This window comes from Cervus canadensis, chromosome 7, assembly GCF_019320065.1.
Source record: "Cervus canadensis isolate Bull #8, Minnesota chromosome 7, ASM1932006v1, whole genome shotgun sequence".
Lineage (NCBI taxonomy): Eukaryota > Metazoa > Chordata > Mammalia > Artiodactyla > Cervidae > Cervus > Cervus canadensis.
The window spans coordinates 67,933,787-67,956,183 of NC_057392.1; the positions used below are offsets into that span (position 1 = coordinate 67,933,787).

At 37.7% G+C, this 22,397-nt stretch overlaps 1 protein-coding gene across 5 annotated transcripts in view; it reads right to left on the reverse strand.

Annotated features, from left to right (window-relative positions):
* Positions 1-20,417, reverse strand: part of NAALADL2 (N-acetylated alpha-linked acidic dipeptidase like 2) — a 1,484,447-nt gene extending 1,464,030 nt beyond the window's left edge. For 4 of the 5 annotated variants that reach the window (XM_043473703.1, XM_043473698.1, XM_043473699.1 and 1 more), the window contains exon 1: positions 20,273-20,417. The gene's annotated coding sequence lies outside the window, so the exon portion shown is untranslated. Of the gene's footprint in view, positions 1-7,020; positions 8,078-20,272 lie in introns of those variants that run through there. The other variant, XM_043473700.1, reaches the window with a different exon arrangement.
* Between the last annotated feature and the right edge of the window lie 1,980 nt (positions 20,418-22,397).

Below are 22,397 nucleotides of genomic sequence, written 5' to 3' on the forward strand. Positions count from 1 at the left end.
AGGCATAAGACTACAACTAAGAAATAAAGATAAGTATGAAATAATCAACAGAAAGAAAATAAAGAAACCGACCAAAATAGAAGATTAGTATCAGAAAGAGATATTTTCTGTGCTCAGAAAATTTATATAATATTGCAAAGCATTAGAAGGAAAACTGCATTGTACTTCAGATACTTTGTTTTATATTCAAATGATTATTTCTCACAAGCAGAAAAGCTGAGTGATTCAAATATAATTAACAACTGTATTTGGAAACATTTAAATACATTTACATTTACAATGAATTATAAAACAAATATGGTATCTTAGCTTGATTAAAGTAAGAATTTAGCAGAAAAAATACTGAAACTCACTCAGTAAACATTGAATATGTGCTAGACATGACACTTGTGCTGGATTTAGGGATACAAAGGTGAATAAAACAGCTCCTATTTGGGAAAATTACTTTCTTATTATCAATTTTTTGAACAATAACTTTTTATAAACACACACAGAGAATTATACACATACACTCAATCTCTTTAATACAAAGATTTTTTAAGAAAAAGTTTTCATTGTGTGTAAAATGAGTTTGAAAACAAAAAAATATTTTGAAATGTAATGAAAATTCACATTATACATACTTCAAAATTATTAACGCCCTTTAATCATTACAGCATTGTTCCTGAAGTAAGATATCAAAATGTGTTAGTCCTTTCTCAATAAATTTGCTCAATAAAGACTGAAAGTACTTTAAAATAACAGCATGTACTAACTTCTTCCCTGTATTCTGCATGAATTTATTCTAATTATTACAGGAAGGAAAATACAGGCAAACACTTTGATACTTCATTTAACTTTTTCACCCGAGAAGTGAATCATAGTAGGACGTCTTAAAGTGTTATCTACTTAAAAATGACAAGTATTTAATCTAATGAAAAATAATTTATAATCTAACTTAACATTCACTTGGAATTTGCCCAAATAAAACATTTTATTTGCTTTAATTCACTTTAATGCATTAAAATCCTGGAGTAACTAGCTGTTAGACAAATTGTGTCAAGTGAAAACATACTTGTGATAATTTTATTCATTTTAAAAACTTGTTTGTGATAATTTTATTCATTTTAAAAACTTGTTTGAAGCCTACAAACTACCCTCCCACTATTATGTGAAGAAGAAATAAGCTTTCTATATTATTTGAGGCATATGCTCTGCTGTATCTGATTCTTTGTGACCCCATGGACTGCAGCCCACCAGGCTCCTCTGTTGGTGAAAATTTCCAGGCAAGAATACTAGAGAGAGTTGCCATTTCCTACTCCAGAGAATCTTCCTGACCCAGGGATGGAACCTAAGTCTTTTGTGTTTCCTGAGTTGGCAGGCAGATTCTTTACCACTGGTGCCACCTGGGAATCCCCTGGATTGTCTTACATTAAGACAATGTAAATGACCAATGGATGATAATCCTTTCCCTCAAAAAGTTCTAGAAATTACATTAAGTAAATATAAGAAACTAAGGTAAAATGATACATATATATATATATATATACACACATACACACACACATATGAATCTAAGAACAAAATTTTAAATGATCATTTTAGAGTTTAACATATAAAGTCTTAAACTATGAAATCTTTTATTATATTATTTTAAACTAAAAATTGTTACAGATTGGTTAGAATAAGATACCACAGTCTCATATACATTATTTCTTTAAATAAAAAACACATTTCAAAAACTTGAACATTAGTTTGTGGAATAAACCTACAAAAACTGTAAAGCCTAAATCAAGAAAATAATAAAGCTTAAAACCAGGAAATACATGAGATTTCCTGGAATTCCTTATTTTTTCCCACCAATACATATATCTGCATCCTAATTTCCAAATATGCCTTCTAACCTCTAATAATTACTTTTAAATTTCTTTCTTACTAGACTTTGCATTCTTCAGTCACTTCTTTTTTCTTTTTAAACAGGCACCTGGGAGAATAAATTTTAAAATCTGACTACAAAAAGAGAAAAACAGGAAGATAATTAATCATTAGTGTATAGCATTAAATTTAGTATTTAGAATTTTCACAAAAAGAACTTCAGATACATCAGGTATTTCTCCCCTTTGAATATGACAGAGATTTCTTAAAATAAGTGTATGTAAAACTGTATCAGCTTATCTAATCATCCTTCAACCTGACTCCCAGGCTTCTTGTCAAACTTGTTTCAAATGTCCTTCTCCTGTAGTTGCTATTTTTCATTATTCGTTTACCCTTTTCTCTCAGTGTTCCAGCATCTTTACTGTTTCCAGCAAACAGAAGGGGTTTTTTTACATAGTAGGACAAAAGCATACAGAGCAGAGATAGTCGAGAACCATAAGCAGTCCTGCTGGTTGGTCCCCACAGGAGATAATGTGCTGTAATGTAGATTCAGCAGACTCTCTGCAGGATCTCACAGAATCTGCAAATCCCTCCCCAGAGAACAAAACTATATTTTCCTGTCTCCTCTGTACAATGGTTTATGTAGCATTCTTCTAAAGGTGATTCACTATATGCAAGTTATCAGAAGCTGAACAATTACTTTTAAACTCTGCACATTCCCAGGGCTAATTAAAGTCCAGAAATATACAGACTATTCACAAGTAGCTTTCTAATATGACAGAACACTGACAATGAAGCAAATAGGATAAAAGAATTACTATCCTTATAGAGTCTACTAGCACCTCTATGATATCAAGCAATTTAAAAGAAAACAAATAAACCTCAATTTCATAGGGCCCTTCCCTACTCTAATTCTGTCATATGAATTGACTTGTTTTAACTAACTTTGTTGTGTTTTAATACTTTTTCTAAGTGGTCTCGTCACCATTCCTCACTTTTATTTGAAGTGTAGTGAGAGCTGCATGCTTGCACGCTAAGTCGCTTCAGTTGTGTCTGACTCTTTGCGACCCTATGAACCACAGCCTGCCAGGCTCCTCTCCCCATGGGATTCTCCAGGCAAGAATACTGGAGTGGGTTCCCATGCCCTCCTCCAGGGGATCTTCCATAGTCAAGGATCAAACCCACATCTCTTACATCTCCTGCATTGGCAGGCGGGTTCTTTACCACTAGCACCACCTGGGAAGCTCTATTACCTACTAATTCAAAGAAGCATATACAGACACCTCTCCACCAACTGACTTAATTCTCTAAACTATTTCAGACTTGCCAATTCTGAATAAGACCTACCTTTAATTTTCAGAGCACCAGCCATTTTAGAGATTTCTACAATACTGATGATTTTTTCATATCATCTTAGCAATTTTTCATTGGTTTTCATAGTACTTCCATATTCTTTTGTCCCTAAAAAATATTTTTAAGTCTATGGTATTCTCAATATATTTGTTAAATATTTTAAGAACTGTTCCATAATTAAAATAACCCCTAAAAGCATACAGACAGGAAATTTTCCTTCTGGTTTCAGTAGATATGTGAAAACAAAATGGTTACATATTCTGATTTGACTTCCATTTAGAAAGAGAGTGCTGTCTTTTTGTTGAGTTCTGAAGAATTTTCCACCAGCAGAAACAAAAAGCTCTAATAACAATCATTTGTTTATGGGAAAAAGAAACAACATTTAATAAGAAATATTTAAAGAAGAAATACATAAAATCAAAAGTCAGAGTTCCATAGACAAACATATTTTTCTCATGCCTTTCATATAAAACAATGGTATTAAATGAATAGAATATTAAAAATTAAAGGTATTTCAACAATAAAAATGTGAGAAAGAGTAAACCATGCCTTGTTACACAATGAATTCCTAAAATTGTTCAAGTGGAACACAACCATGGAATACACAATTCATTATGTCCATTTCAAATTATTCTTTTAATGAGAGGTGAAATTCATAGAATATAATACCAGATAAGCTATTTATCCTTTAAAGTAATTTTAACATATAGATATTAGAAGGACAATAATTATCACACACAATTATTGTCTTATAAGCTCTTTAAAGTATATAAGGGAATTGTGGTATAGAAAGTCTAAAACTATCAAAAGGCATCTTGTTAAATAAAAATGTAAACTAGTCTATTATCATATTTTGTGAATATTCCAGAAATAATGCTAACATTTAATTAAAATGTTATTTCACAGGCTTATTTTCAAAATTAATTACCATAAGGTCAGGGAAAGGAATGTTGAAGAAAGTTTTCAAAAGAAATATATATTATTTTGAATAGCAATTTACTTTTGCACAAAGTAGTATTTTTTCCAATATGAATAAAAAGATCTCAAACCAAGGAAAAGTACACATAGCCTTATCAAGGAATCCAAAGACCAAGCATTTTGTTCAGTAATCTTGTCCACAACACTATCCATCTTTTCCTACAAAATGAAAAATTTTATTGAAAAGAATATAAGTATTAAACTCAGATAGGTTCCATATAAATGAACAGAATGTTTATAATATAACACTGACAAACTGTTGATGTACTTGAGATCAATAAAAAATAAATTATACATAAAAAATCAGTATTTAATTTATGCAGCCATCAGTATTAGTATTGGTGTAAACACTTCATTTTACATATAACTGAGGTAAAATGTTTCATATTAGATAAAACAAATGATGAAAAAACTACAGTGAATGAGTAGTGTTTCATTTCTTCCATTCTATTTAGCATCTTTATATACATTCTCTGAAGTATATTTACGACCCTCAAGTTGACCTCCTGTTACCGTTCACTTCATGGTAACTTTTAACAAAAGGAGTCACAAGTACTTTACCTTTAACAGTCATAATACATCTATCACAACTAAGCTGAAGCTGCCATGCCAGTCACAGAGAACAAGGATTTCAAAGAATAGAGAAAGGAAAATTCTCTAGCACCAGGATGGGAGAAGAAAAGGAAAATCTACTTTTAAAATTAAGAAGCTTTTCAATAAGCTTACTCAATTGAAGAGAAAAGCCTCAACAAAACAAACCTGTATTAACTTAAAGACTGAATACTTATGCAAACAACTTGAATGTCTAAGAGAAATAGAAATGTACAGAGAAATAGTTAGGTTTATTACAGCCAAGTCAGATGATGCACCATGCCATCATCAATAATTATACTTATAAAGTTTAAAATACTTTTTTTAAAAATACCCTATGGTATGTTGAAAAGACAGAAGCTTAAAATATCAGTTATGATCTTAAAAATATAAGGAAAAAATAAATAGAAAAAAATCAGAAGTAAAAAATGCTGAGATTTTAACAGGGCATCTCTGGGTAGTAATTTTTTTTCTTTTTGCTTATATATTTCTAGGCTTTCTAAATATTCTGCAATGACTGTAATATTTTGATCACTAGAGAAATTTTATAAAAATAAAATGTTTTTCAAAGAAAATATTCTCTGAAAGTCAATTTAAAACAAATGTAATAAATAAGTAAATAAATAAATAAAACAAATGTAACAAATCAGAATAATACTCTATTTTTAAATAGTTGTACTGTTAACACTACACTTGAACAATATGGGTTTAAAACTCTAAAGTTAAAAGTGGAATGTCAACTGAGCAGGGCAGGGATGAGGAGTAGGGATATGTGCCCCTAATCCTCAAGTTATTCTAGGCTCACCTGTACTCTGCTCTCAGAAAATAACACAATAAGTAAACAAGTCTTACATATGTGTATGTCACTTGGCTCTTTTTATCCAAACTTCTTCAAATAGGAATAAATGTTAAATGTTTCCATTTTTCCCACACTGCTTTTATACATGAACAAAAAAGCCAACCAAACACAAACTGATCTTCGAATTATTTCTCTTCCTGATCCAGAAGGAAAACACATTTAGGGCTTACATTATATGGAGAAAAAAAATCAAAACTAGTCTTTTGTATGCTTTATTCTGTATGTTTGATTCCAGATGCTCTGACTCAATGCACTCTAGCATATCCTCTTATTATGGATAATTATTTATGGATGCTATCAGTGGAGGGGAAAAGGAATATTATTTGGGGTTTGTTTGTTTTTTTTTTTTTCATTTTGCTTTAGCAGCATGAGTTTATGTTCCTATAAAGTCAGATCACCTGGAAAGCAGTTTTCTTTTTTTTTTTTTTTCAGTCCTAGTAATGCTGCCAGTATCCCACTACCATGTTAAGGCAACTTTCCAAAAAAATTAAATAATTTTTTCACATCACTTCATAATTACAGAGCACATATGATATAACATGCAGGTGGTGTTGGAAACATGAACAAAAGGCAAGACTGCGGTCATCAGGAGCTCCACTGCCGCTTTGTAAAGCTTCAGTCGAACCCTATTTCAAAGGCTGTATCCAAGTGAAGAAACAGTCTTTGAAGCTTAGAGTGGCATACTTCACTTGAGGAACCTAAAGCACTTTAACAATCAGCATTTTAAGTTCCCATTTTGAGGGTAAAACACTCAGTGTTTCCATAACTGGGGTAAGAGTACCAAATGAATCCAGTGCAGACACAAAGAATTCCAAATAAGCATCCTTCCAAGTCACTGTCCACTGCACGTTTTCCCCACGTAAACCTTATTCAATTCTGACCCTGAGAAAGCCAACTAAAGAAACAATCTTCATTTTCCCAACTTCCCCAGTATCCTCAAATCTGCCATCTCCTCCACTTTAAAACACACCTGTCCTTATCACCTCTCTCATCCCAGGCTTCTAGTCCCAAATATCATCCAGTGGTTCTAGTACAAGAGGCCTCATCTGGGCATATTCTCCTTATACAGCACTATAGATTCTGGAGGAGCATCTCCTACACTTTTCGGGCTTCACATACCCATAAAGCTAAAAAACAAAGCAAAACAAAAACATATATATATGAGAGGATTGACATAGGGTTATCAATTTTTTATCAATAACCTTATTAAAAAGAGTAGGATAGATATGACTACATCATAAACGAGAGTGGAAAAACTCACTGCATCATTAACCCTTATTTTCTCATTTTAGGAATGAGAGGCCAGTGGAAATTTTCTAAAAACCAGGGGAAACTATTCTTCTGGACCATCCCTCCTTCCAACCCTTCTCCCCTCACTCTCTTACCCGTTCCCTCAGGTTTTCCTCCGCCCTGGAAAAATAGTCACCTGGTACTCTATCTTCACAGCTCCCTAAAAGATCAGAGAGGCTTGAAGAAAATACTAAGTAAATTAGGAAGCAATCCTGAGTCTTTTAGTAGCTCCACTACTTAAAAAAAATAATAAAAGTGCACTGAAAATGCAAATACACATTTTAATAAAAAAAAAAAATAGGAAGGCCACTTCTTACTACAAGGGGTGTTTCTGTGTGTGTTGTGTGTGTTTTAAACTCCAATATATGAATTTGGATAGTGGGAAAGACCTGGATTGTAAGCCAGAACATGAATTTCTAGTCCCAGGTTGATCTTATCTGAGACAGACCAATGTGAATCTGAGCAAGTCATTTACTACTTCTTTATAAATAAAAAGGGCTAAACTAGATTATCTCTTAAACTAACTACATCTCTAAGAATAGGAATAATCATTCTAGAGAACACAACTAAATAAATATGAAACAGTGTTAATTTTTGTATTCCAACAATTGTGCTTATTTATTACTCCTACTTTAATCAGTCAAATATTTCCTAAAAGGATAAGATATGGCTTTTAATGAAGGACACATAGACTGTTATAACAAAAAGCTGATATTCTAAAAGACTAACTTTTTTTTCAAGTTTACCAACCTCATTTGTCACACTCAACATGTTCAATATCGGAACAAGGAACAAACAGTGAGCTGAAATAGAGTAGCAAAATAAACTTTTGAAAAAGCAAACCCTAAATGTATGTAATAAGCTACTGCTATCTAATATGAGCATCAAACCATCATCTCTCTTGTCTATGTAATAAAATATAAATCAGAGTCTCAGATAAAAACTTAGTTTTGTGAATTAAAAAAAAACACACAAGATAAAATAATATCTTACCATGTAATGACTGTTTTATTTTCTCATTCCACCAAGCACATAAAACCTCTGTAAAAGACATATCAGGATTTTCTTTTTTTTCTCAGCAAAGAATAGTTTTCAGTGTCTACTGAATTTAACTAAACTAAACTGAATTCTACCCAAATGGCCTACAGTTATCTGTTATCCCTATAAAACACCCTGATTCCCCATATCTGTCTACCATCTGCTTCAGACCACATATTCATATTTACTTGGGGGAAATACATGGCCAACCTGATGTAATTGTTCTATTTTTCTACTTTTCCCCATGCCATCCCTACCATGCAGTGTAACTTGTTGCCATTAAGTGTCTGCAAAGTTGAGAATGGGCCCAGCAGATGGCATTCCTGAGATCTACATGTGAGCCATTTATAAAGTTCAGCTCCAATTCAGTTTTAACCCTCCTCATTCCTATTTAGGTCTACCTGCTTAATACAACTCTTCAACATCTTTTTTTCTTCTTAAGCTTCTTGTTTCTTTACTTACAAAGTTTCCCTGTCTACTTACATCAAGTATCTTTGGGGACTATCTCAAAACAGACTTCCCTTGTATGACCCTAGGAGTCATCATCCTTCTCATTTCTGTCCTACTCACCAACCCACCCAACCACATCCTCCCAAACACACACACACATAATGTGTGTGCTATCCTCCTTTGCCATCTCAAAAAAGGGCAAAACCTGGCCCTTCATGGCTACTCCCAGACAGTTTCAGGGCTTCCCTTGTGGCTCAGCTGGTAAAGAATCCGCCTGCAATGTGGAAGACCTAGGTTCAATCCCTGGATTGGGAAGAGCCCCTGAAGAAGGGAAAGGCTACCCACTCCAGTATTCTGGCCTGGAGAATTCCATGGACCGTATAGTCCATGGGGTCACAAAGAGTGGGACACAACTGAGATACTTTCACTTTCACTTTCCAGGTCAAGAAATCCTCACTTATTAACAGTCTATTTTCTTCTCAGTGTATATCAGCTTTACTTAAGCAGTAAAAGGCAGTGAAGTGATGAGATGAAGCTCTATCTTCAACCCCTAAACACACCTGACGAGGCAACCTCTATGTGTCTAGCAAGGCCCAGGATAGAGGATACTTACCAGTTTATCATCTATTTGGGGAAGAACATCTTCACATGGGCAATGGGGCTGAAACTTGAGAGTAGCTTTGATTTGAGCTGCTATGATATAGCACTTTATAGGGTACTTAGCTTTTGTCATGAAGATAAATTCATTTAATGAGTTTAATAAGCACACTCTGAAAGTGAAAGTGTATTCACTCAGTCATGTCAGACTCTTTGCAACCCCATGGACTGTAGACCACCAGGCTTCTCTATCCATGGAATTCTCCAGGCAAGAATATTGGAATGGGTAGCCATTCCCTTCTCCAGAGGATCTTTCTGACTCAGGAATCAATCCCAGCCAAAATCACATTGCAGGCCAATTCTTTACCATCTGAACCAAAAGCAGACAGCACACTCTGGGCACTATAATGATAGATAAGTAAGGAGGTAAATAATAAAAAGACACTGTTTTTGTCCATGTGGCAAGCAAAGCATGATGGGGGTGGTAGATGAAGTTATACTGAAACTGGTGTCAATACTCAATATTCATAGCAGCATTATTTACAACAGCCAGGACATGGGCGCAATCTAGATGTCCATGGACAGATGAATGGATAAAGAAGTTGTGGTACATACATACAATGGAATATTACTCAGCCATAAAAAAGAACAAATTTAAGTCAGTTCTAGTGAGGTAGATGAACCCAGAGCCTATTATACATAGTGAAGGAAGTCAGAAAAATGAATATCATGTGTTAATGTATATATATATGGAATCTAGAAAACAGTACTGATGAACCTATTTGGAGGGCAGGAATAGAGATGCAGACATAGAGAACAGACCTATAGACAGTGGGGAAGAAGAGGATGGTACAAATGGAGAGAGCAGAGTGAAACATATACATTACCATATGTAAAATAGACAGCCAGAGGGAATTCGTTGTATGATACAGGAAGCTCAACGTGGTGCTCTGTGACAACCTAAAGGGTGGGATGGGGTGAGAGATGGGAGGGAGCTGACATATGTGTAACTATGGCTTATTCATGCTGATGTATCGCAGAAACCAACACAGCACTGTAAAGCAATTATCCTCCAAAGAAAAATAAATAATGTTTTAAAAAATACTTAAAAAAAGAAAATGGTGCTAATAAAGGCAGCCATATACACAAGAAATACCGGACCACAGTAGAGGGAGAATGACTGGCTCTGGAGGAAACAGGTACGGATATTTACAAAAAGAGATAATGCTAGATATGTGAGCACCTGTCATTTAGAGAAAGGAGAAAGGTATTCCAGGGAGAGTGTCCATGTGTGTGCAAAGAGGAGAGCACAGAAGGATTACTTATATCACAAAGTATGTTTAGGATAACGGACAGGACATGAGGATGGAGTCTTTAATGGAGGGCGGATTATACCAGGCTTTGTTCACTAGGATAAGAAGTTTAGCTTCATCCCAAAGGCAGCTGGAATCAAGACTGCTGGGAGAAACATCAATAACCTCAGATATGTAGATGACATCACCCTTACTGCAGAAAGTGAAGAGGAACTAAATAACCTCTTGATGAAGTGAAAAAGGAAAGTGAAAAGGCTGGCTTAAAACTCAACATTCAAAAAACTAAGATAATGGCATCCAGTCCCACCACTTCATGGCAAATAGACAGGGAAACAAAGGAAACAGTGACAGCCTTTATTTTCCTGGGCTCCAAAATCACTGCAGATGGTGAGTGCTGCCATGAAATTAAAAGACGCTTGCTCCTTGGAAGAAAAGTTATGAGCAACCTAGACAGCATATTAAAAAGCAAAGACATTACTTTGTCAACAAAGGTCCATCTGGTCAAAGCTATGGTTTTTCCAGTAGTCATGTATGGATGTGAGAGTTGGACTAGAAAGAAAGTTGAGTGCTGAAAAACTGGTGCTTTTGAACTGTGGTGTTGGAGAAGACTCTTAAGCGTCCCCCTTGGACAGCAAGGAGATCCAATAAGTCCATCCTAAAGGAAATCAGTCCTGAATATTCACTGAAGGACTGATGCTGAAGCTGAAACTCCAATACTTTGGCCATCTGATGCAAATAACTGACTCATTTGAAAAGACCCTGATGCTGGGAAAGACTGAAGGCAGGAGGAGAAGAGCACGACAGATGATGAGATGGTTGGATGGCATCACCAACTCAATGGACATGAGTTTGAGTAAGCTCCGGGAGTTGGTGATGGACAGGGAAGCCTGGTGTGCTACAGTCCATGGGGTCACAGAGTAGGACATGACTGAGTGACTGAACAGAACTGACTGAAGAGGGATCTTTGCGGTGATAATTAGTTCTATATCTTGAACCTACATATGAGACAAAATGACAGAACTATATACCCAAGTTGTACCAATGTCCACTTTCTGGTTTTCACCAGGAAACCAAGCAAGGGTCTCTAACAGCGGTTAATTAGGTGACTGGGTTATCTTTGGGAAAATTCTTAGAAGAGGGATAATTGTTCGTGACCCCACGGACTGCAGCACACCAGGCCTTGGAAGGCTGCACAGCCCACTGAGTCACAGAGTCATACACGACTGGGCGACCGAACTGAACTGAACTGGAGCCTTCCAACATAGCTCAGAGTACCCCGGCTAGAGAATCATCATCTTATTTTACAGCTCCAAGGTGGTGATTTACATATCATTTAGTCTGGCCTATTCTAAGGTAGACAGGAGACCCTTGGTGATTAGGTTATCTTCGGGAAAATTCTTAGAAGAGAGATAACTGCTAACCTATGATTTCAGGTGTGAGTTACTGGAAAAAGGCTTATCCTAGGAACCATGTACCTCCTGTAGACAGAGCCTCCCTGGGAAACATCACTCACATACTACCTCATCTCAACAAGAAGCAGTAAAGACTTGAGGCATTTTCACAAACATACACACATAAGAATAGGCTTCCTGCATAATTAGCAGCTGTTTTGCTTGAAAATACCTGGTTTTCAAAGTTTTCTGGGAATTTAGCAAGATTAAATTTAGGAAAAGGGTCAAAGACTACAAGTCATTCCCAATCAGATTCACATCACTGAAGGTCAGATGAAGGATGCTATTATCACATAAATGTAATTTAAAAATCAAACTGACTTCTATAACCAGCAATTAAAAAAAAAAAAAAAAAAGTGGTACAGTGCACCACCAACCAGAAGGAGTTTACTTTGGTTTGAGCATTCTCTGAGAGTTCTGAAGCCTAGCAGGGAACATGTTTTCAGGTTTGGTTCAGAAAAGCTGAATGGCCCCCTCTGGAAGCTGACTACGCTGTGAGTGCTTCTTAGAACTAGGAGATGCCCCCAAGATGTCAAATCACTGAGTAGTCTGTTAAGCTGAAAATAAACAAAAATTTTACATCATTACTATTTATAGAGAGAGTACGATTTGTTTAAAAGTGTTTCTGCTTTGTGTTTCATTTTTTCTTCAGTAAGTGTAAAAAGATAAGGAGACCCAAAATATATTTAGGAATATATTGAGATCATTTTATCACCAATGATAACTGGACTCAATACACAGAAGTAAGAGGGCACAGACTATGCAGAGTTATAAATTTACCAACAGATAAGGCTAGACCAATATAATAAAGCCCTAAAACTGAAGAAGTTCATGAATAATTTTCTATGTGAAGGCTGTAAATAAGCAAAAACCCATTTGCAATATAGAAAGCATTCATATATGATGTATAAAATGGAAAAGTTAAAGAGTATAGAATTTTCATTATCTGTTTTTTAAAGGATTCATAACTTTTTCTAAAGTTTTTCATGACTGAACATATAAAACATAAACTATCTGTAATAAACTCCTAGCCAAACTTTGGTAATTAATACTGAGAGCAAATTACCATTATGAGTAAAACCCAACATTCAAAAAATTGAAACCACATTTATAAGCAAGTCGTTGGGGGAAATTATGCTGAGCTGAAAATACAAGGTTTCTGTGAAAGATAAATCATCTTTCTTATCTGAACTACTCAGATCAAAATGTCAAAACAATTAAATTACAATTTTGTCTAACATCAATATCCCATGCAACAATGCAACACAGACAACCCTGATATCAAGCATACTATTTACTTTTAACGGGCAAACAAATTGAGCAATGAATCAAATGTTGCTAAAGAACACATGAGGCACACTGCCAGATCAGAGAGGTCAAGGAATTCATCAAGATTCACTTTCTATACAACTGTATGTTTTTGGCTAAGGGAGAAAAAAGTCATCCATTCTCTTATACAAATATGAAAATATACTAACATAGGGCAGATAATTTAACTGGTTCCACGTCAAATGTGGGGCTTCACAGTGGTGAAGAATGGTGCAGCGGTAAAGAATCTACCTGCCAATGCAGGAGACATAGATTTGGATTCCATCGTTGGGTAGTGAAGATGTCCTGGAGTAGGAAATGGCAACCCACTCGAGTATTCTTGTCTGGAAAATTCCATGGACAGAGGAGCCTGGTGGGCTATAGTTCATGGGGTAACAGAGTTGGACATGACTGAACATCTGAGCATGGCTGCATGCACATCAAATGTGACTAGAAATCACACAGAAAATGAAGCACATTGATTTTACAGTTTTATGTGGCTGCTTCTATTTTTGTGTATACATATCTGTGTATATGTGTTTGCACAGGTGGAGAGAAAAAAAAAGGAGAGCTTAAATTTTTATCTTTATAGAGCCTAGTTCTTCCACGTTGCTATCATATCTCTTTGAATATGCAATGTAAAAGTTACACCATCATATTTTTGTGCTGTAGGAAGCCCTCAAATGATCTTAGACTACCTGCTCATTTTTCAGTTAAAACAAATCAAAGGCCAGGGAAGACAAGGACATAAAATCAAGCTGGGAACAGAACTGGGTCTAGAACTCTGGGCCCCTGACTCCTATTCTTTTGTACCAATCAAGTCATATACTAAAAGCATGGACTCCTGAAAACTGGTAAATATCGTCAGAAGAAACAATTATAGGCTCCTGTTGGTATATCATTTTATATTTACTTGCTTTTTAAGGAAAGTGTTCTGCTTTCAGAAATCTCCTAAAGCTTCATGAGAAAATGATGATGTACGAGAATTTTCTAACCAGGCACATTTGAATTTCACACACCATTCATCCCTAACGTCCATTCAGGATTAGTCAGTGTCTTAAAGCCTTTACATCTATAATCGTAATACAGAATTTTACCTAAGTGCAAATCACTGATTTATTTTCATTCTCTAATGGGCTAAAATTTTTCACATATATTTTTCTATGTGTCTAAAAGAAATGCAGCATTACAATTAAGGATATGCATGCTGTAAGAGGACTGCTTGGCTCCACTATAAACCACTATGTAACCTTGGGCAAGTGAACTTACCCACCTGAGGCCTTAGTTTCATTTGCAGAAATGACACAACCCACCTCATAGGGTTTTGGTGATGATTAAATGAGTAAATACAAACCAAACAACAGTGCTGGCTCTTAGTAAATGCTAAAAAAAAGTAATGGCTATTATTACTAATTTTTACTCAGCTAGTAGAGTAACATACTGGAGCTAAAGTAGTATCAGAGATCATGTAGAACAGGAATCAGCAAGCATTTTCTAAAGGCCCATAAAGTAAATATTTTAGGCTTCTTTAGTCATACCATCTCTGCCTCAACCACAAAACTCTATAACCTCTCATAACCTATGACAAATGCAGGCACAGACAAAAAAACGGATGGATATAGTTGTGTTCCAATAAGACTTTACCATTCACAAGAACAGGGAGAAGGCTGGTTTTGACTCAAGGGTCAGTGTTGGGTCGGGGCCTCAGACGGCCATTGCTGAGTCCAAGCATCCCCCCAAAAATTAAAAATACCAAATGTATGACACCACAGTTATGTGTGAGCATGGGCTGATTAGTCATTAGTCCATCGAGATGTCTTATTTAAGAGGAAAGAGTGGGCGATTTTAGGTGAGATGGCCCTGAAGAAAGAACCAGATGTCTGATAAAGTTCATTAAATAGCTACCCCCCCGATTCATGGGCCCGGAGCGAGAAGAGGGATCCTTGCCTAGCGGGTTGCTGGTTTCACGCGGCATGGTGATTAAGCTTGTGATCTAGGGGACGGGATACGCATGTTGACAAGAATTGATTTGACTCAATGTGCTATGTACGATGAACAATAGTATGTACTATGTACTGTAAATGATAGAAAATACATGCTTATAAGCCTCCTGATGCAGAATAACAGCCACACTCTACTGAGAAAGTGAAAAGCAGACAGGTCAACTGAGCAACAGAAAATCAGTTTAGCAAGCCACTGGCAGGTATAGAACTAGAAGCAAGAACTCTACAGTTTACTCAGGTCAGTGTTTTTTCTACCTATCCCCATATGAGAACCTCCGGGAAATCACTCTATCCCAATCTACAAACAGAAGCGTACTCCCACACAACATACAAGATTGGCAGAAAATGGACAGATTTTGAAAACTGATGAGTACACCAGAGTTCATTATTCTATTCTAATTTTGAGTGTCCAATAATTTCCACAGTGAATTTTTTAAAAACTCAATGCACTCAGTTCTCTTCATATGGCATTTATCACTTCTCTCCAAATATTTGTATACATTCTTTTCTTCCTAACTGGAAATTTTAATTTGAAGGCAGGGATCATGTCATTTGCATCTTGGTATCACTATCTTTTGCCAAGACCTCACACAATACCCTATTTTATAATTATGCTTTAATAAATAAATAATTCCTAAATAACTGAAGGAAAGCCATCTCAAACAAGGTACTATTTCTAACTGCAAAATTCTCTCCATCTTGTCCAATCACTCATCCATGAGCAATGCTATCAAAATGCTCTTTCCTTACATTGAATATGTTGCCAATCCAGTCTTTTCAAAATTCAACTGAAATCTATTCCTAGCAAACATCTCTTTGTAGGTCTAATACTACCTCTCCATAAGGTGATTAATCCCCAGCAACAACATTGTTCTCTATTAGATCACACTCTGTACTTAAAAAGTAAACTATCTGTTTAATATGATAGTAATATTCTTAGAACATTACTGCAGTTAGCCAGCAGCACTGGAGGTTAAGATTCAGTATTTTTACTCTCATCATAGTCTTCCTCAGATTTCATGATATAATCTTGCTTATTTCCTCCTTCACCTCTACTATTTTATAACCTCAACTTCCTTTCCAAGGCTTCTCCCAAGCAGAACTTAAGGTAGAAATTCTCCGTTTTCTTTCTTCAACAAAACACAACAAAGGTCTTTGCTTTGAGAAATTCTTAGAATCTCAAAGTATTTTCTCATTAAAAACTTGGTCATTTCCCTGACCAAATGCAGAAAAACAGATAATGTTTCCTACAAATTTCTTATGCACTGTCTGCCACTCGTCACAATGAGAAGAAAAGGAATCCAACAAGAAAATCTACCCGCCACCACACACACTCTGCATGTGTCCACACAGTTTTCCTTCTCTCTTTGTGTGTGTGCTCAGTGGTGTCCAACTCTCTGCAACCCCATGGACTGAACCCCACCAGGTTCTTCTGTCCATGGAATTTTCCAGGCAAGAATACTGGAGCAGGATGCCATTTCCTACCCAGGGGATCTTCCCGACCCAGGGATCAAACTCATGTCTCTTGCGCCTCCTGCACTAGCAGGCTGATTCTTTACTACTGTGCCGCCTGGAAGTCCCTTCCTTCTCTTATCACTATAGGTAAATAGCCCATAATCCTAGAAACAGATAACCTCTCCTGTTCCAGCCTCTCAAACATACTCAAGAATACTGCTCCCCTCTCTCTCTCCTGCATCAACAATTTTCCATCTTTATTGGCTACTTCTCCTAAGCATAACAATATATTAATACTATTGTTCTGTACATCTTTAAAACTCTTTATATCACATAACCCTCCAACCAATGATCCATTTCTCTCCCTTCCTTTTCAGTAAAAATCTTCAAGGGATATATACCATCACTCTCTTTAACTTCTCTTCCACTCCTTTGTCAAACATTCTAAACAAGCCTCACCACCTATCACTCCATGGAAACTGGTATCATCAAGGTCATCAATGATTTCCTTTGCTGAATCAATTCTCAATCCTCATCTTTGACAACCCCCTACTTCTTCAAACACTTCCTTGACTTGTCTTCCAAATACTCTCCATGATCTGATACTCTCCTGCTCTTCCTCCTACCTAGCATGGAGTTCTTTTTCAGACTCTTCTGGTGGTAGCTCCTCATCTCCCAATGTTGGAGGCCCCCAAGACTCAGACCCTGGTCCTTTCCAGTTTTCTAATCTCATATATTTTTGATGAATTTACTCTAACTCTTTGCTTTTAAAATCAGTTGTATAATGAACAATCCTAAATTGTTGGGTTTAGGATTTAGGATTGGATGTAGGATGCTGAAGAATCCTAAATGCATATTGTTAGCCTGTTCTTAGGGCTTCCCTGGTGCTTCAGACAGTAAGGAATCTGCCCACAAGGTGGGAAACCCAAGTTCAATCCTTGGGTTGGGAAGACATCCTGGAGAAGGGAATGGCTACCCACTCCAGTATTCTTCAGACTGCATGCTTGACATCCCCACTTGGATATTTAAAATGCATCTAACCCTTAACAAGTCCAATTCCAAATGATTCCTCTTCACCATCATGTCTTTTTCCTACTATCTTCCCCATCTCAGTAAATGGAAGTTCTACATTTTTGGCTACTTGGGTGATTAAGTTATCCCTAATTTCTTTTGCTGGCACACTCCATATCTAACCTGTCAGCAAATCCTGTGTAATATACTATCAAAGTACATCTAGAATATGAACTTTTCACCATCACTTTTCATACCACCCTAGTCTAAGCCACCATCTCCATCACATGGATTATCATAATCGCCCAACTGGTATCCTGACTTCTGCCCTGCTTTCCTTTAATCTGTTCTCAACACAATAGCAAGAGTAATGGAATTAAACAGTTCTCTTAGTAGTGATCAAAACACTCCAAAGGCTTCCCATATCCCTTCAAGGAAAAGACAAAGTCATTATAATAGCTAATTAGTACTAGCTAACCTCAAACTCCTTTAAGACAACATATCCTACTGGCCTCCCTTCTCTATGCCACTCCACTTTGCTGGCTTCTTTGCTGAGATCTGAACACACCAAAATGCTGGACCTCTGCATTTTTTACTCTCTATGCCTGAAAAACTCGTGCCCCAAATATCACATGGCTCACTCCCTCGTCTGCTTCAAGTTCTACTGAAATGTCACTTACTCCAGGGGCTTTCCCTTAGGCTATTTTTAATGCTATTTTAAACTGCTAAACACATGGGCACACACCTTCCCTTGCCTTAGGTTTTCCAAAGCACTTGGTACAGGTATACTGTACCTTCCCTTATTGCACTTCCCAGGGAGTGCATTTTGTAAAATTTGAAGGTTTGAAGCACCCTGAATTATCAGATGATGTCTAGCATTTTTTTAGCAATAGGGCATTTTTTAATTAAAGTACATACTTTTTAAAGATATAATGCTACTGCCAAACTTACTAGACTACTGTATAGTATTACATAACTTTTATATGCACTGGAAAACAAAAAAAATTCTGTGATTTCCTTCATTGTAATATTCTCTTCATTGGGATGGTCTGGAATTAAACCTGCAGTATCTCCAAGGAACTCCTATACATTATCATATTTTTCTATGTATTATACATAATGTGTCCCTCCACAAGAATGTAGATTCCAAGAAAACTGTACTTTATTCCAGTGCCAAAAACAATGCTGGACATATAATAAACATTTGTTTATTAAATGAATAAACAAATATTGTGCTTTCTATGTGAATCTGATGCTGCTTTTTGTAAGCTATAATTTTATCATTTCACTCTTGTTGGTCCTATAGTAGTCTATAAAACTCTTTGTATGGTACCAAGAGTTTAGATCACCCTTGTGAAGAGGAATTACTTCTACATTCCCCAGAAGTCCTGAGATCAGAAGTTACTGCTAATTGCAAAGAAGAAAAATCTGAGTAGTTTGAGGTGAAAATATTGTTGAAAGATCCAGTCTTTCTATTAAAAATTCTTAGAGGGAAAAATAAATAAAATGGGGGAAAGCCAACTCAAACATCAAAGCCTAGTTTAAAACCCAACCCTTTCATTAATTCCTTCCTTCCCCATTCACTTTGTCACTAACCTATAGTAGTGCTCACCGTGGTCCCTTCTCCTGGATATGTAATCTCTGGGGAACAGGAACTGGATCTTTCTCTCCTAATCCATGATAGACCTTCAAAGAACTGTTACTGGGTTGAACTGACTGGAGTGAATACTACAGGAACTCCTGACGTAACTGCTTATTTGTCAAGGGGTAGCCCACCAAAAGAGGCAACACCATCATCTAGATGACTAAGGGTCAGTTTCAAACAAACTCATCTCCTCTGTTCTGCATGGCCAACTGAGGCAATAGGACACAGCCCAATAACTTAAATCACACGTCCCAGTCCAGCCAGGATCCAATACACTGCTCCTCAAATGCACAAGCCGTGGTAAGCAAAGCCTTGCTAAGAACAATGGAAAAGAAAAGGATACTGCATGTGTACTTGTTATTCTAACAGTGCGGGGCAAAAGAAGACACCACAGGATGAGATACCCAATAAAGAAGAAAATAATAATAGTAGTAGTAAGTATGCAAAAAAAGAAGAGACAGAAGGACTACAGGATGAAGAGGAGAGAAGAAGGAGACCGTGGGGGTACTGTGGTGTAAGAACCAGACACTAGGGTAGAAACCTGCTCAAGCATCAACATTCTCTCAACTTCCTCCAGCAAGCCCTAGTGCGCGTCCTCCGGGGCGGCATTCAACGGCACCCCTCCGGCGAGCCTTCCCTGAGGCAGGCTGCGCAGCGCCGCCGTCTCTACCTGCGTCCCGCTAGGATGCCCCGGGGGCCGGGAGTGCGTGCGTGTGTGAACGTGTCAGACACGGGTGCTCCGGCGCTGCGGGGCTCCGGGAGGTGGGCGGGGGCCTCGAGGCGGGGCCCGGGGCTGCTCCGAGGCGTGTGCCCGAGGCCGGCCAAAGCCAGGTGCCCCGCCGGGCGCCCCTCCAAGTCGCTCTCACCCAGCCACCCCCCGAGCGCCCCTCTGGCCCGGGACTTGAGCCCGATCGGCGCGCCGGGACCCGCGCAGGAGTGCGGCCCGTGCCTCAGCTGCGCCGGTCCCGGCGGGAGGGGAGCGGGGGAAAGGTCCGGACGGCTGGGCCGAGGCCGCGCCGCCTCAGAGCGCCGAGCTGCTTGGGGCAAAACTTTGGAAACAGAAGGACTCGGATTACCTGAGCGGCGCGGGCGCGGACTCGTCTGCGGTACGGCTGCCGGCGCGGGCCGGGTTTTCAGCAGCCGTAAAGCGGGAGGAGCGCTCGAGCCCTCGCCCCCGAGCGGTGGCCCCGGCGCCTCCGCCGCGAGCGTCAGCCGCTTGGCAAGCAGCGAGCTGGGCTGAGTCATAATAAAAGACACGTTTGCCGAGCGAAGTGGGAAGGGGGCCTCGAGGAGCGGTGTTAAATGGCGACAGGCTCAAGAAGAGAAAGCTTTTTTTGTTTGTTTCTTTTTAATGGGCAGAACTGGAAAACTTGTCCCATGGTGGGAAAGAGATGAGATTCTGTTATATGTTGCACATCCTTTACAAATATGTTTCTAATAAGGCTTTTTAAAGATCATTCTTTTAAGTGCATTGCCTCCGGAGCCAAGTAGCTAGCTGGGTTGAGCGCTGAGCCCTGTCCCTTCCAGCTTTGGGGCTTTATTCTGCAAGTTCCTCCAGTCCGCGCGCCTTTGTGTCTTTCATCTGTTGAGCAGGATAATGAGGGCACCTCCCTCAAGAGAGAATACTGGGAGGGTACTTGACGTTGAGCTTGCAGTTTGCACTTACTAAAGCTTAATTATTATGCTTTAAAAATAAAAGGGGGGGATAAGTGAAAAGAGATCTTAGATGAACAGCTTTGAAAGGAAGGCAGAAAAAAATTTTTCAAGAAGTATAAATGAGACAAATGTCTCAATGGAAGAAAAGAAACTGGAACCTCTAAGAAACAGATGAGACCAACAGAGGTAGCTGAGATGGGAGAAGAAAAAGGGGAAAGAGGGAAGAAAAAAGAAACTAGGCTTGGTGACCAGAAAGCTGACGCTTCATAGGAGGAGGAACATGTTTATCGCTATTTAGAAAATCATGATACACTCCCTCTCTACTGAGGGAGATTTGAAAAAAATATTTAAAAAGATAAACAACTGTTTAAAATGAGCCCCAAATGGGGAGGCTTTGCTCCAATGAATGAGATTTGGCAGCTCTGCAAAATGAGGAAATTCTTCCCGTGCTGCATCTTAGGGGGTTGAGTCATCAAACCATAGCAAAAAATAGTGGGCTGGATTCCTGAAAGGCATGCCAGATGGATGCATTCTGCTTAGTTTTAATAACTCTATGATGTTCCCTCCGTACTGTCAATTTTGGAAGAAAGGAATGTGAATAAAAATTTGAGGAGGGAACTTGAAAATAAGAGCCAGACTAGTAACTTAATGTATGAGTATCCACCCACGATGAGCATACAGTTAAAGATTCCAAAACAAGTAACCATTTCTCACACTTTCATTCTCCCTCCTCTTTGTTTCTGCTTTCACTGTGTTTCTATCTACTTTTGTTACATTATTTTTGTGCAGTGGAACTGCCTAGAGGAAAAGTGGTTTTAATTAACACTAGGGAATGGAAGGAATTTTAGCTAGGCCTCTGTAAGTAGGATCAAACTTTTTGAAGAAGATTTTGGGGTTGAAGTTTTTATGAGAGCAAGGGTAAATTAACAGATGTGAAATCAGAAGTTGTTTTACACAAACAAGAAAACCAGTAGTAGAACTGTTGTGAAAGGATCAAATAGAAGCAGTTCTACTCCCTAATTACTGTAGGCACCAAAGGCTAGAGGAGAGTTTTCTCTATCAGATAAAGGAAAATGGGTACCTTGCTCTATCACCCAGGCTTTCAAATAGAAGAAAAAAGAGAAAAGAAAAAAAAAAAAAAAACCAAAGAAAAACAAAATAACAACAACCAAAAAACCCTCCATCAGCTTCTAGAAGAATATCTACAGATTTGTATATTTCTAGGGGATCTCCTGCAGGGTAAAAGGCTTGTAGGTGCCTTTGTCAGTGTAGAAACAACAAACAAAATATTTGAGGGGATTAATTTTTGCACAATTGGGAAAAACCCAAGTAAGATAAGAATCCCACTCTCTTTGTTTCAGTTTTGCTAAGCCTTCAGGCTGAAGCAAACATTATCATTAAACCTTTATTAAAGTGAAACAAAGAGATAAAATCTTAAATGGTGTGAAGCCCTTGAACTAGAATGAGCAAGAAAACAAAACCAAAGCCCAGAAAATAAAGAGATTAGGAAGCTTTTCAAAGGGAACCTTTGAACTTTTGGCTGTA